The 12,347-nt window shown below is 44.0% G+C and overlaps 1 protein-coding gene and 1 long non-coding RNA gene across 3 annotated transcripts in view; one reads left to right on the plus strand and one right to left on the minus strand.

Moving 5' to 3' along the window:
- LOC142001563 (transmembrane protein 45B-like) overlaps positions 1-12,341 on the minus strand; it is a 34,350-nt gene extending 22,009 nt beyond the window's left edge. The window contains exons 1-2 of one of the 2 annotated variants that reach the window (XM_074976945.1): positions 12,291-12,315; positions 7,248-7,383 (exon numbers count right to left, since the gene is read on the minus strand). The gene's annotated coding sequence lies outside the window, so the exon portion shown is untranslated. Of the gene's footprint in view, positions 1-7,247; positions 7,384-12,290 lie in introns of both variants that reach the window. The other variant, XM_074976946.1, reaches the window with a different exon arrangement.
- Positions 1-12,347, plus strand: part of LOC142001564 (uncharacterized) — a 236,758-nt gene that overhangs the window by 11,664 nt on the left and 212,747 nt on the right. The window lies entirely within an intron of this gene.

The raw sequence follows: 12,347 nt of genomic DNA on the forward strand, positions 1-12,347 counted from the left end.
GAGGATTTCAGAAGACAAAATGGAGTATGGTACAATTTAGGGATGAAAAAAGAAAGGTGTAGAACAGATCCTTCAATTTATAAAGTGTGACAGGAAGGTTAAGACAGTCACAGATCTTGGGTGACACTGATGTATGGCCATGCTGTAAGCTGTGTTATATTGCACCACAGTTTCAGTACCATGGAATAAACTTTTCACCTGTTAGCACAGAAAACAGCAGGTTGACAGTCCCTATGTTTCACTTAATCACTAAGCACTCATACATCTAGTTACTTCAGTGAGTCAGGGGATTGGTAACCTAGGAGAATTGTATCAATTAAACACAGTATGTTCCTGTTTGCCTTTTGCTGGCTTGCTTAACAAGGTGGAGAAACTGGCAGGTATATGATGTAGCCCTGAGCCTACATCAGAGAGACCGTCTGGCATAATTAATGAAGAGTTGTGCCAGGATGATCAATTAGGCTTTTTTTAATTAATAGCTGAAGCTGGAACTCAGTGCATCTAAATGTTCCTCTTCTGTTTATTGTCCACTCTCTCTCTCTCAAATAGACATATTTAACAGGAAGCAGCAGCTATGTATCTTGCTACTTGGAAAGAATTTACTTAAATAGCAGAAGATGATGAGATGGGGCTGAACTGCAGAGTTCAGAGCTGGACCTGACTTTGTGTAACCTGTATCTCTACCAGGTGTGGTGTACTGTCCCATCTAGTGGCCCGGAGACCACTTAGAGAGAGAATAATGAGTCTGCTGTATAACCTTAGCTAACAGGCCATTTTAGGTTATGTACTAAGTTCTAGTGGTCCCTGTTGATGACCTGGGTCTGTTGGTGTTACATTTGTGACATGTCATTCCCATCCCCTCAGTTTACCAACTCCACAGGGATTTCATAGAAAATACCATGAGTACTAGGCAGAGACAACTGGTGTGGGGATTCCTGGTGGGGGCACTGGCTACATGCCCTGCCTTGCCCCACCCATGCTCCATACCCTTCCTGCCCATGCCCTACCCTTGCTCTGCTCCCTACCTCCTGCATCTTCCTGCAAAAGCACTGCACCATTTCCTGTGAGTGTGGGACACAGTGCCCCCTCCCCTACAGGTGCCTGACCTAAGAGCAATGTGAGCTAGGAAGCTTGTGCTGCTCCAAGGGAGAGGCAGGATTGCCCCCACGCTCATTGGAAGTGGTGTGGCCCCGATAGTGAGTGGGGGGCAGGCACTGGGGGTGCATGTTGACCCCCTGTGCATCCCTCACATGTTTCCTCTGGTATTAGGTGGTTCTCACGAAAGCACTGACTAGAAAGGCCCCCACAGCCTTGCTCCATCAGAGCTGTGTTGCAACAGAGCTTCACAAAGGGGCACAAGAGTTGAGCGGAACACACAAAGCACCAGCAGAGGACTCAAGGTCCTCCCATTTTGAGGTCTTTTCCACTCCACTTCTCAACAAGGATCAGGACCATCTTTTTGTTCTGTATTGTACGCCTGGCACAATGGGGTCCTAGTTCATGACCAAGGCTCTTGGTTGCTATGGAAATACAAATGCCAACCAATCAACACAGGCCAAAACTCCATAATGACCTCCTGAAGATTCTGGTCCCATGTGGGTTTCCCATCAGATATGGCTTAAGATTTTAAAGTGGCTGCATCCCTATAGGGCTTTGACCAGCTGAGACTTTGTTTAAACAGCAAAGTTGGATGGATTTAGTTTATATTAGTTTTTAAATTAATTTAGTTAAATTCACAGCATTCATGTTGAAGCTACTTGCAGCAGCTCTGCTTTATTCTGTGCCTGGTTCCATCAAGCTATGCATAGACTCATGGAAAGGTCAGGCTTGAAGGGACCTCAAGAGATCAGCGAAACCTACACCCTGAACTGAGGCAGGACCAGTTCAACCTAGACCAACCAGTTCTTAAAAATTTACAGTCCAGGAGATTCCACAACCTCCCTTGTCAGCCTATTCCAGAACTTTACCAACCCCGCCTAATAGCTAAACTAAATCTCCCTTGAAGAGTCCATTACTTCTTGTCCTTTCTACAGAGGCCCTCTCTCAGGCCGTGTCTACACTAGCTCCCTACTTCGAAGGGAGCATGGTAAGTAGGGTGTTAAAACTTCGAAGTGCCCGCTCACGTGTAGCCACAGCTAACTCGCTGGTACTTTGAAGTGCTTGGGCAACTTCAAAGTCACCGCGGGGGATAATTACCTTAATGAAGTGCTGCATATGCACCGCAGCACTTCATTAATAATCTCCCAACACCCTACTTACCATGCTCCCTTCGAAGTAGGGAGATAGTGTAGAGACAGCCTCAGTCTTCTTAGGACTGACTAAACATGACCAGTTTTTTAAACCTTTCTTCAAAGGTCAGTTTTTTTAAAAATATATATAATTTTTGCTGCTATTCTATTCTTACTCTCTCCAATTTTTTCACCTCTTTCCTAAAGTGTGGAACCTAGAATTGGATACAGTACTCCAGCTCAGGTGAACTAGATCTTCACAGCACCTTGTCTAGATCATCTTCAGAAGCTCAATGCTTAAATGCTCAGCCCTTACTACCACAAAAATCAGTGCATATCTCTTTGTGGACACCTTTTGCAATTTAACTTACACATGGTCCCAGTCAACTTAAGGTAGTGACAGATTAACTACTGGGCCAATGTGGCCCACACCCAGGGTTTTCAGTCAAATGGGGGATCCTGGAAAAATGGGCCTTCTGTGCCCACTCCACCCAGTGTTCCTGTCACGGAGCAAGGGAATTCCCCTATGCCTGACCCCCTTTCACCAGCAGAAACAGCAGGGGGCAGCAAGCAGGGGGACTGCAGGCAGAAGTGAGAGGGATCACAAATCAGTAATGTACCTCTGACTTAAGGTATAGTAAAACATGCTAACTTAAAACCAGAAGGAGTATGCACACAGAGGCTTGCACTAATTTAAATCAATGCCTTTTTCATACCAACAAGCAGTTCATTCCACTGCTGTCTCTAGTTTTCTTACTGTTTATTGTAGAGTTACTTCTTCAGCTGAAGAGGTAGAGGCTTTTGCTTCCGTTGCTAGGGTGCTGAGCTCCATTCCTACAAAACCACCGTATAGGAACTACCAGTAAAGATATATTGCTCTTTCTGCCAGTAGCTCTAATAGGAAGATATTCACTCCTAGAACAGAACTAGCCCAGGCAAGAAAATAGTATTTTCTAATGCATTTGTTAGAAACTTTGTAGCCAGCAGTTAGAAGCAACAAAAGACTTTGCGAAAACACAGGGGAGTCCTGTAACATCTTGGACACTAACAGATTTACTAAGGCATAAGCTTTCTTGGATAAACCCATTTCATCAGATTAACTAGAGTGCAAATACAAATATAGGTGTATATAATGAAAAGTGTATGCATATATGTGAAAGTGTCCATAAAAGAAAGAAGTTGCTATCCATTGTAAATTAGGGTGATCATTCAGGGTGATTGTGGCCATTCAGTTCAGCTAATGGAGAGATGTGACCATCTGTGGAGGGGAAGTTGTCTCTGTAGTGTGTTAACCAATTTAGATCCTTACTGAGACCTAATTATGTAGTTTTGAATGTGCAAATGAGCCCAATTCAGCTGTTTCCCTTTGTGATTGAGTTCTGAAGCTTTTGTAGAAGGATGGCTATGTTTCAATCCATTACTGAATAGCCATGGAGATTAAAGTGCTCCCCTATGTTCCCTTTCTTGATGTCTGATTTGTGCCCATTTAGCCTTTGACACAGACTATCTACTTTGTCTAGTATACATGGCAGAGGGGCATTGCTATCACTTGATGGCATATGTCACTTTAGTAGATGTGCAGGTATATAAACCCCTAATGTTGCAGCTAATGTGGCTAGGTCCTGTAATGGTGTCACTTGTACAGATATTTGGACAGAGGTGGCAGTGTAGTTTGCTGAGGGAATAGGTTCTTGTGTAAGTGTTTTGTGCTGTGTTGTATGGCTGAAGGGGAGCATTTTCTTCTGGTTGCAGGGCTGTTTGTTGGTAAGGGATGGTCTGTCTCCTAAGATCTCTGAGTGTGAGGGATCATTCTCCAGGAGAGGTTGTAGATTATCAATGATGTGCTGGAGGAGTTTTAGCTGGGGGCTGTAACTGCCTCACTCCATGACTGAAGGGGAGAGATTATATGCAAATGAGCACATTGGCTCATAAAACACAGAATGCAACAGAGAATCCTTTACCAGCAACAATGACACACTCCAAAAGAAAGCAGTCCTGTAGCACCTTAAAGACTAACAATATTGTTTATTAGGTGATGCACTTTCGTGGGAAAGACCCCCTTCTTCGGACCTGGAAAATTACTGAGAGAAAAACAAAAACAAAAACCACCTGAAGAATCAGTTAACTAGGGGGGAAAGAAAGAGAGGGAGGGAGAAAAAACCTCTCTGCAATTGTTTTTTTTCCTCTCCCTCACCCCCTTCCTACTCCCCTATTTAGCTGATTTATGAGGTTCTTTCCCTCCTGCCTTTCAGGTTTTTTTTCCCCCTCTTCGGTACTTCTCCAGATCTGAAGAAGTAGGTCTTTCCCATGAAAGTTTCTGGATAAAGAAATGACCACACAATAAGGCTAGGAGAGAGCTCTAGCAGCTATACTATTAAAAGCCATTTAATAGCAATGAAGAGTGTGCTAGCAGAATGTGCCTCATCTAAATAAATATTCACAGGTGCATTGAGGCATGTAAAGTTCAGGCCACACCCTTTACCCAGTTAGCACAGAGTGCACACACCTGTTCCAGAATCAAGACACATTTATAGGAGATTGGATAATTATCTTCAATGCCTGTTTAAGCACACCCAAGATAGGATTTATGTTTCCTCATGTGACTGACTCACTCTCATAGAATGATCATGTGTCTGGACATATCCTACACAGCACAGAATTGTTCACAATGTTTGTAGCCAGTTTAAATGAAGACTCACGTGAGCAAAAAAAGCAATAGGCCATCTCAAGCATTGCTGTGTGGAGCCTTTACTCTGATTACTCTGGAACAGGGCATAATAGCCTGTCTGGAATGTGATCACTGGAAATACAATGCACTTGTTTCTGCTGTTACCTTGTCCCTTTCCTCTTCACTCACCTTTTGCCTTTTATCAAAATCCTAGTGCTCCACAGTCTTACTTGTTTGTAAAGCCCCAAGCAGACAGGGGCCCTGCTCATTGTCTGGGGTACTTGGGCACTGCCCACACCAGACCTTAACTTAAAGAGCCTAGTAACTTCAGCTGGAAATTGTGGGTATTCAAGACCTTTGGAGAAACACAGGTGCAAGTCCTCTCACTATGGGTGCCCAAAACTGAAGGCTGCCTTTTCAGAAGCTGGCTTGTCTTTACCCAATTTCCTGTTTATTCCATTAGACAGGTGTCAGAGGGGGAGCTGTGTTTCATAAAAACAAAAATGTCCAGTGGTACTTTAAACACTAACATTTATTAAGGCATAAGCTTTTGAGAGATACAACTCTCTTAACCCTTTTTCATTTTCAACATTTGAGGAAATAAGTTATGTTTCATGAAATCATATGCCCTAATACTCTAATAAATGTGTTAGCCATTAAAGTGCCACCAGACTCCTTTTTGTTTTTTCCATTAATCAGGTCACCTTTGTTCCACAGAATACCTGATTCTCCACTCTAATTACTGTCCTTTACCTTACTGCCTACTTATTACAACATCAGGCTATTAGTCACCTTAACCATTGACCTGAGGCTTCTATTCTGATCACTTTCACAGTTCAGTTTGTTTCTGTTGTTTATTCCAGTTCTGCCAAGGAATTAGCATTGTCTGGATGTGTAGCCAGCTTCTGTTCACCCTGATTTCTGAATGCACCTCTTCAGTGTCAGTCTTTATTTGCTTTCTGCACCTGCTCAAGCTATCAGCCCTTTTATCTGTTCCCAACACTCATTCCAACTTCTCTATCTTTCCGTCTCCCACTTCCTTGCCCTACTACTCAGGCTATGTCTACACTAGGTAAAGAAAATCAATTGCAAATATGCAATTCTACCTACAGCAATTGCATAGCTAGAATCAACCTATCTGCACTTGGCTTACGTGAACAAGGTTGATGAAAGAGTTTCTCCTGTCGACCTCCCTTACTCCTCATGTCTTGTGAGAAGTACATAGGTCAATGTTGACCCCTGTGAGGTTGATTTTGCAAGTCCCTACGAGACAAACCAAACTGAACTACCAAAGATTGACCTTGAGTGGGTTGATCTTCCAGACCAGTGTAGATGCAGCCCCAGCTCTACTTCTATCACCTCTTCTGCCACACCAGAGCCAATTGCCCCGATTCTGCCCATCTCATCTCCCCTGAAACATTAATCTTTCTGGCCTCTCCCCCTTCCATCTCACTCCAAATTCTGTTCTGTTTGGAACACTCTTCCCATCTCAAGTTTCACAGGCAAACATCTTTCTATTGTTCCCCTTATCTCCTGCCATTTAGTAAAATGCTGACCCTTGTCCTCCCACCCAGCACAGCCTCTGCTGCTTCTCTCATGCAGCAGCTTCAGCTTTCTCTGGGTTCATTAATGCTTCTCTTGCTCTCTCCTGCTTCTTCCACTTCACCAGAAAGTTCAGAACCTCTGGAGCTTTCCAAGGGTCTCATCTGCTTTACTGGACCAGCATAGGCTCTCCTGAGTCTGTGGCTTTTAGCCTGTCAGTACTTCACCTCGAACAATTTCTCTAGTTGTTGGCTATGTGCAATTTGGAAAAGTAAAGTCCAAAGTCCAGTGTACCACTATAACAAACAGCTCAGTGACAACCACTGTGCACCCTCCCACCTCACTCAGACTAAATAACTCATTTTCACATACAGACCATGTGAGAAGAACTGACCAGATATTGATGGGAGGTACCAAACAGGTTTGAGAACAGTGCCTATGGCTCTTGTCTGTGTGCAGGGTGTTAGGAGGATCATTGCAACCATCATAACGAAACTGCTAGCCACTTAAAATTGTATTCTGGGATGTCTTGCAACTGCAACACAAATTTCACTCCTGCATACATTTCATTGGCAAAAGCTGCAGGAAAGTCTCAGAAAGGATGTGTGTCTGTCCTGCCAGTCTTGGTGCAGGTACCTCTCTTGCAACAAACCCCCAGTTTGATTCAGCCACCAAACCTAGCTGTTAACAGACTGTTTCACCTGCTGCTCACCTGACTGTATAGCAATACTGCTCTGTTTGCATCTGTTCCATCATCTGGTACTACTCATCACTAATTAGTATTAAGACACATAAGCCAGTTTACCTACCTGGTCAGATACCGTGGATTCCTTAAGGTTTCTCTGTACAGGTTGAACTCTCTAGTCTGGCATTCTGGCAACTTGCAAGGTCTGGCATGATTTTAGTTAGTTGGATGTCCACTTATCCTGGGTGTGGCCAAGCCTCCTGCAGACCCATAAAGTTTGTTTACAGCCACCAGTCCCAGATCTTGGTGTTCTGTGCTGTTATTTACTCTTAAATGTCCTCTTAGAGCCCAGTAAGCAGTGGAAGTGTTTGGAATGTGCTAGAAAATACTGACCTCCCATGGTTTGGCAAATTCTCTCATTTGGCATCAATCAGGTGCTGAGGGTACTGGACTAGGGAGGTTCAATCTGTATTTACATCTCACTCAGTTTTTAGGAACTACGTCCCCCTTAATCAACATTATCCCCTCCTGGTTCTAGTTCAGAAATATACATGGAGTGTTTAACTAAAGAACCTTTGATCTATGAGGAGGAATCAAAGATCAACAAAGCTTCCCATTCTCTCACATTTTCATTCCTCTCAGGCATGCACTTTATGAGGAGAGTGTGTATGATTTCCAAGAGCATGTCTATTCTTGACCTTCAAACTTGTTCAAAGGTGGGCAGGAAAGATGAGAAATAAAAAGGAAAGACTGAATATAAGTGCATGGTTGGAAGCCAAGCAGAAGCAGTGACCCTGACTGCCAGCTACTAATGGCCACGAAGTTAACAGAAAAAGAATGTTGTCCCTTTTACATCAGAACTCTTTCTCTGCCCCAAGGAATGAATACACTTTCATTGTTTACATGCTGGGCAAATATGAGTGCAATTGTTTGACAGGGTTGCACGTGATGATAGGTCAGGCTCAACAGCCATGGGGTTTAGTTGTTGTCTACACCTTAAGTTCCTAAGAGCTTCACAGTTTCAGTTGGCCATCTACAGATGTCAAGAGGAGATTATGTTCCCCCCACTGGATTCTGGGATCTTTTAAAAATCTTTTCTCTGCAGCTTTTGGATGCAGTTCACTTGCCAGGATCAGCTGGATACAGCTCACCTACTCATTTCTATGCCAAGAGACAACACATGGGTGGGCACAAGGAGTCACATGCACCCCTCCCCCCAGCATCATCCTCCCAGCATTTCCACAGGAAGAGGCCTGGGGATGGAGCAGGGGTGGGGAGAGGGTAGCAGTGGGAGGGACATAGTTAGAACATAGGCCAGGAGAGAGTGGGACAAGAGTGGGCCTTGGACAGGGAGGGGTGGAGCATGAGAAGGGCAGGGGCATGTGGCTGGTGGTCCCCTTAGAATTTCCACACAAGACACCTCTTTTTCTGCCATTGCAGGGACCATGAACATCAGTGCTCCCCAGCTCCTCCTGTTCTCTGCCTGTGGCCCATAATAGTCTAGTCTCCTATGGGCTGTAATGCTCTGTTCTTGTTTCAGTGGTTAGATTTAATTCACAGGTTCTGGTTGGCATTGGTGGCCTATGATATACAGGTGGTCAGACAAGATGAACTGGGGGGTCCCTATGAGCCTTCAACTGAGCCAACAGATATTGTATAGAACTAATGGTCAACAACCTGTGCCCATGCAAGGCATTGTTTGTTCAATTGTTTATGAACCATTCACTAGATGGCCAATCAACTGGGGAAAAAAGTAGTATCACTCTCTCCCAAATTCCATCCATAAACCAGGTTGCTTCCACTGAAGATGCAGTTGTGAGATGTCATTCACCAAAGAGCTTGGTCATAGGATCATCCCCCTGCCCCTCTCCCTTTTTTTTCTTGTTTGGCATGCTTTGGGTGACAATGAAGTAGTTACTGTTGGCAAGGACTCTTTTGTCAGAGTTAATAACCTACTGGGACAGGCAGTAGCATTTCACACTTCTCAGTGCTGTTGTCCCATGCTGTCTGCAGGCTCTGGCAGACATTACTTCACTACAGAAGAAGTGGGTCTTACCATGAAAGCTCTTGAACTAATAAACGTGTTAGTCTCTAAGGTACCACAGGACTGCTAGCTATTTGTGAAGCTACAGCCTACCCCTGGGCTGCCCTTCTGAGACTATTACTTGGGTGAAAGCTGAGTCTCAAGCGCAGATAAACAGTCTCAGAGGGGCAGCCATCTTAGTCTGTAGCTTCCCCCAAAAACTCAAGCAGTCCTGTAGCACCTTAAAGAAACAATTTTATTTATTAGGCTGTGAGATTTCACAGATAAAACCCACTTCATCAGATTCTGGAGCAGAAGTGAGCAAACAGAATAAATATAAAGGCTCCCCTGCCTTTCCCCCTGACCTTTTCACTGTATTTACCCTGTTCGCTCAGTTTTGCTCCAGAATCTAATGAAGTGGGTCTCACCCACAAAAGCTCATTACCTAGTAAATAAAATTATTAGTCCTTAAAGTGCTATAGGACTGCTTGTTTATTTGGGTTTCTTTTTTTTTGTTGTTGTTGTTAGTAAAGATGACTATTTCCAGCAAAAGGGCTTATCTCACAAAGCTGCTAAGCTTGGCCTCTGCTGTATAAGAGTCAGCTACACATGACAGGACACTTGCTTCATTTATTGCAAGCTCCCCAAACCCAGTGCAGTTCTAGTTCCTATTTCCAGCCCCTGAAGAATATTGTTGGCTATAGGAAGAGCATCAGGGAGTGGCAACAGCAGGGCAGCGGAGGTAGAGGTAGCTTTCCTTCCCCACATGGCTTTCCGTATTCCCAATGTTGTCACTGAGGCTATATCTATGGTAGCCCAGAAAATTGACCTGCTCAGGGTCAATCTTCTGGGGTTTGATTTTGTCCATCTGGTAAGGATGCACACAATCAACCTATCTGGGGGTGGCACCAACCCTCTCTTACTTCTTGTGTGAGATACAAGGAGTAATGGAGGTCAATGGGAGAAACTCCCCCATCAACACTCTTCATTGAGGACAGCCAGGTAAGTTGATTGCAGATATGTTGATTCTAACTATGCAATTGCCATAGCTAGAATTGTTTATCTGCATTCAACTTTCTTTCCCTAGTGTAGACATAGGCTGAGTTTGCGGTTTCTCTTTGTACCATGCAACCTCACAGGCTGGGATGCTATAGAAAGGAGGATGGAAAGCTACTGCCAAGAGCCCTTCATTCAGTGATAGGGCACTACCTGTTAGAGAAGAATATCTCCTCCAGCTCTTAAAGAGAGCAAAATGAAGATAAAAGAACCAAAAAGTGATCTGTGGAAAAAGCTAGTCTCTCAAACTAAGTTGTCTTAAACTTCATCACTTCTCTTATCCTGTTCACCCATTGCCTATCTGCAAATTCTCCCTATGCAAATATCAAATTCAGACTGTCAGGATGACGTCCTATTTGTTTGCAAAGTCTCACCTGCACTTATCATGTTAGCACGTCATCCTCTTCCCTTGGGAATCTATTTCCTTGTTTGTTAGTGCTTGCTGTCAGGCTAAAATTCCCCTTTGCAGAACTTCATTCTATTACCACAGGTTTTCTTATACTCTTTCCTCCAGCTGCATCAAGGGAGAATGATGATGGTTTTGAACTGTTGTGTTATTACTTATACTAATTAGGTAGATAAAACCTGCAAGACTTGTAAAGCAACTTTCGTTCATTCGACAGTTGCTTCTGAAAATGTTTAGTCTTGCATTTTAAAAAGGATCCAGTGAAAATTATAATTAACAACTAAATAGCTGAAAAAATTACTTGTTTTGGGTGTAAAGGGGTTTACATACATGAAGTCTTCTCATATGTGCTACCTTAGAAATTTATGCAGTTGACTACAGAGATTAAGTCGTGGCAATTTCCTTTTATAAACATTTGAGCTCAGTGCATAGTTAGGGTTGTAACTCTGTATCAGACATTGTACCTTATGTTAGAAAGAGATTGCTTATCAATTTTAATAGAGGACACAATTTTTTATCTTTACCTTATCAGAATTTTTGCTGAAGCCAATCTCTCACTAGTATCGACCGTTGATAAGAGTTATTTCTGGACTTCAATCTTGCTGCTATTCTTTGCCCTCAAAACATTTGTTTGTTTTTCATTCACTATAAAAATAAAACATTTCTAGACAATGCTGTAGCAAGAGCCACTGAGGGCAAAAGCATTTCAGGCCAGCAGTTCTGTCACATCACTGAAAGCGGGTCTTTTTCCTCTCTTGCTTCCAAAGCTTTCAGTTGCCATTCACTCACCTGCCAGTCTGGGGTACTCATGTTAGTCTGTAGCTTCACAAGCAATAAGCAGTCGTGTAGCACCTTGAAGACTAACAATTGTATTTATTAGGTAATGAGCTTTCATTGGCAAGACCCACTTCATGAGATAAATAATAAATACATAACATTGTTAGTCTTTGAGGTTTTACAGATTCACCTGACAGACCTGAGTGCAACTGACTAACCTTGTTTAGTGATTTCCTTCTTGTAAATTACTGAAGCCATTCTGAGCTCCCTGGTCAGCTTGCTACCATTGCATACACTTTACCCTCCCGCTCCAACTTCCCCAGGTAGGTGCAAGCAAAAGCAAACCTAAGAAGCCCTGATCAAGGACCGCTCTGTGACATTGGTATGTAGAGAAAGAAGGAGGTACATCCCATACAGGCAGGGTCACCATCACAGCAATCATATTGCACAGCTCTGCCTTTGCCTGCCTGCTCTTTTATTTGCCACTTGCTGAAACTCAAGCCGTGAATGTTGGGCTAGGTCTCGGGGGAAGCCCTACCCCTCTGCATGGAAAGTTATCATTTCAGGAGGCAAGAGGGAGGACACTGATATGAGAGTCAGCTGAGCAAAGCCTTCCCACATCAGGACGACAAGGAACTACGTCCTGGAGCTCTTACCTGTCCCCTGCTGCATGGAGGGCTGAGTGCAGCCCTGTTGGGGGTGGGGGAGAGGAGAGGAGAGGAGAGGAGAGCGGAGCGGGGGCGGGGTTCGCTTCCTACTCCTCCGAACAGGGAGAAGATTCCCAGCTCACGGAACCCCCTTTCTTCACTCTGCAGCCTGATCCGGGGAGTGATCTCTAGATACAAAGCAGATAGCTGGTTCTCCCTTCTTAACTTTCCATCCCCGAGCCCCATCCGCTCACTCACAGCAGAACTTTACCTGACCACCAACTGCTTTCCCCGCTTGCTGCTGCTCCAGACCCA

The sequence above is a fragment of the Carettochelys insculpta genome, chromosome 25 (assembly GCF_033958435.1).
Source record: "Carettochelys insculpta isolate YL-2023 chromosome 25, ASM3395843v1, whole genome shotgun sequence".
Classification (NCBI taxonomy): Eukaryota; Metazoa; Chordata; order Testudines; family Carettochelyidae; genus Carettochelys; species Carettochelys insculpta.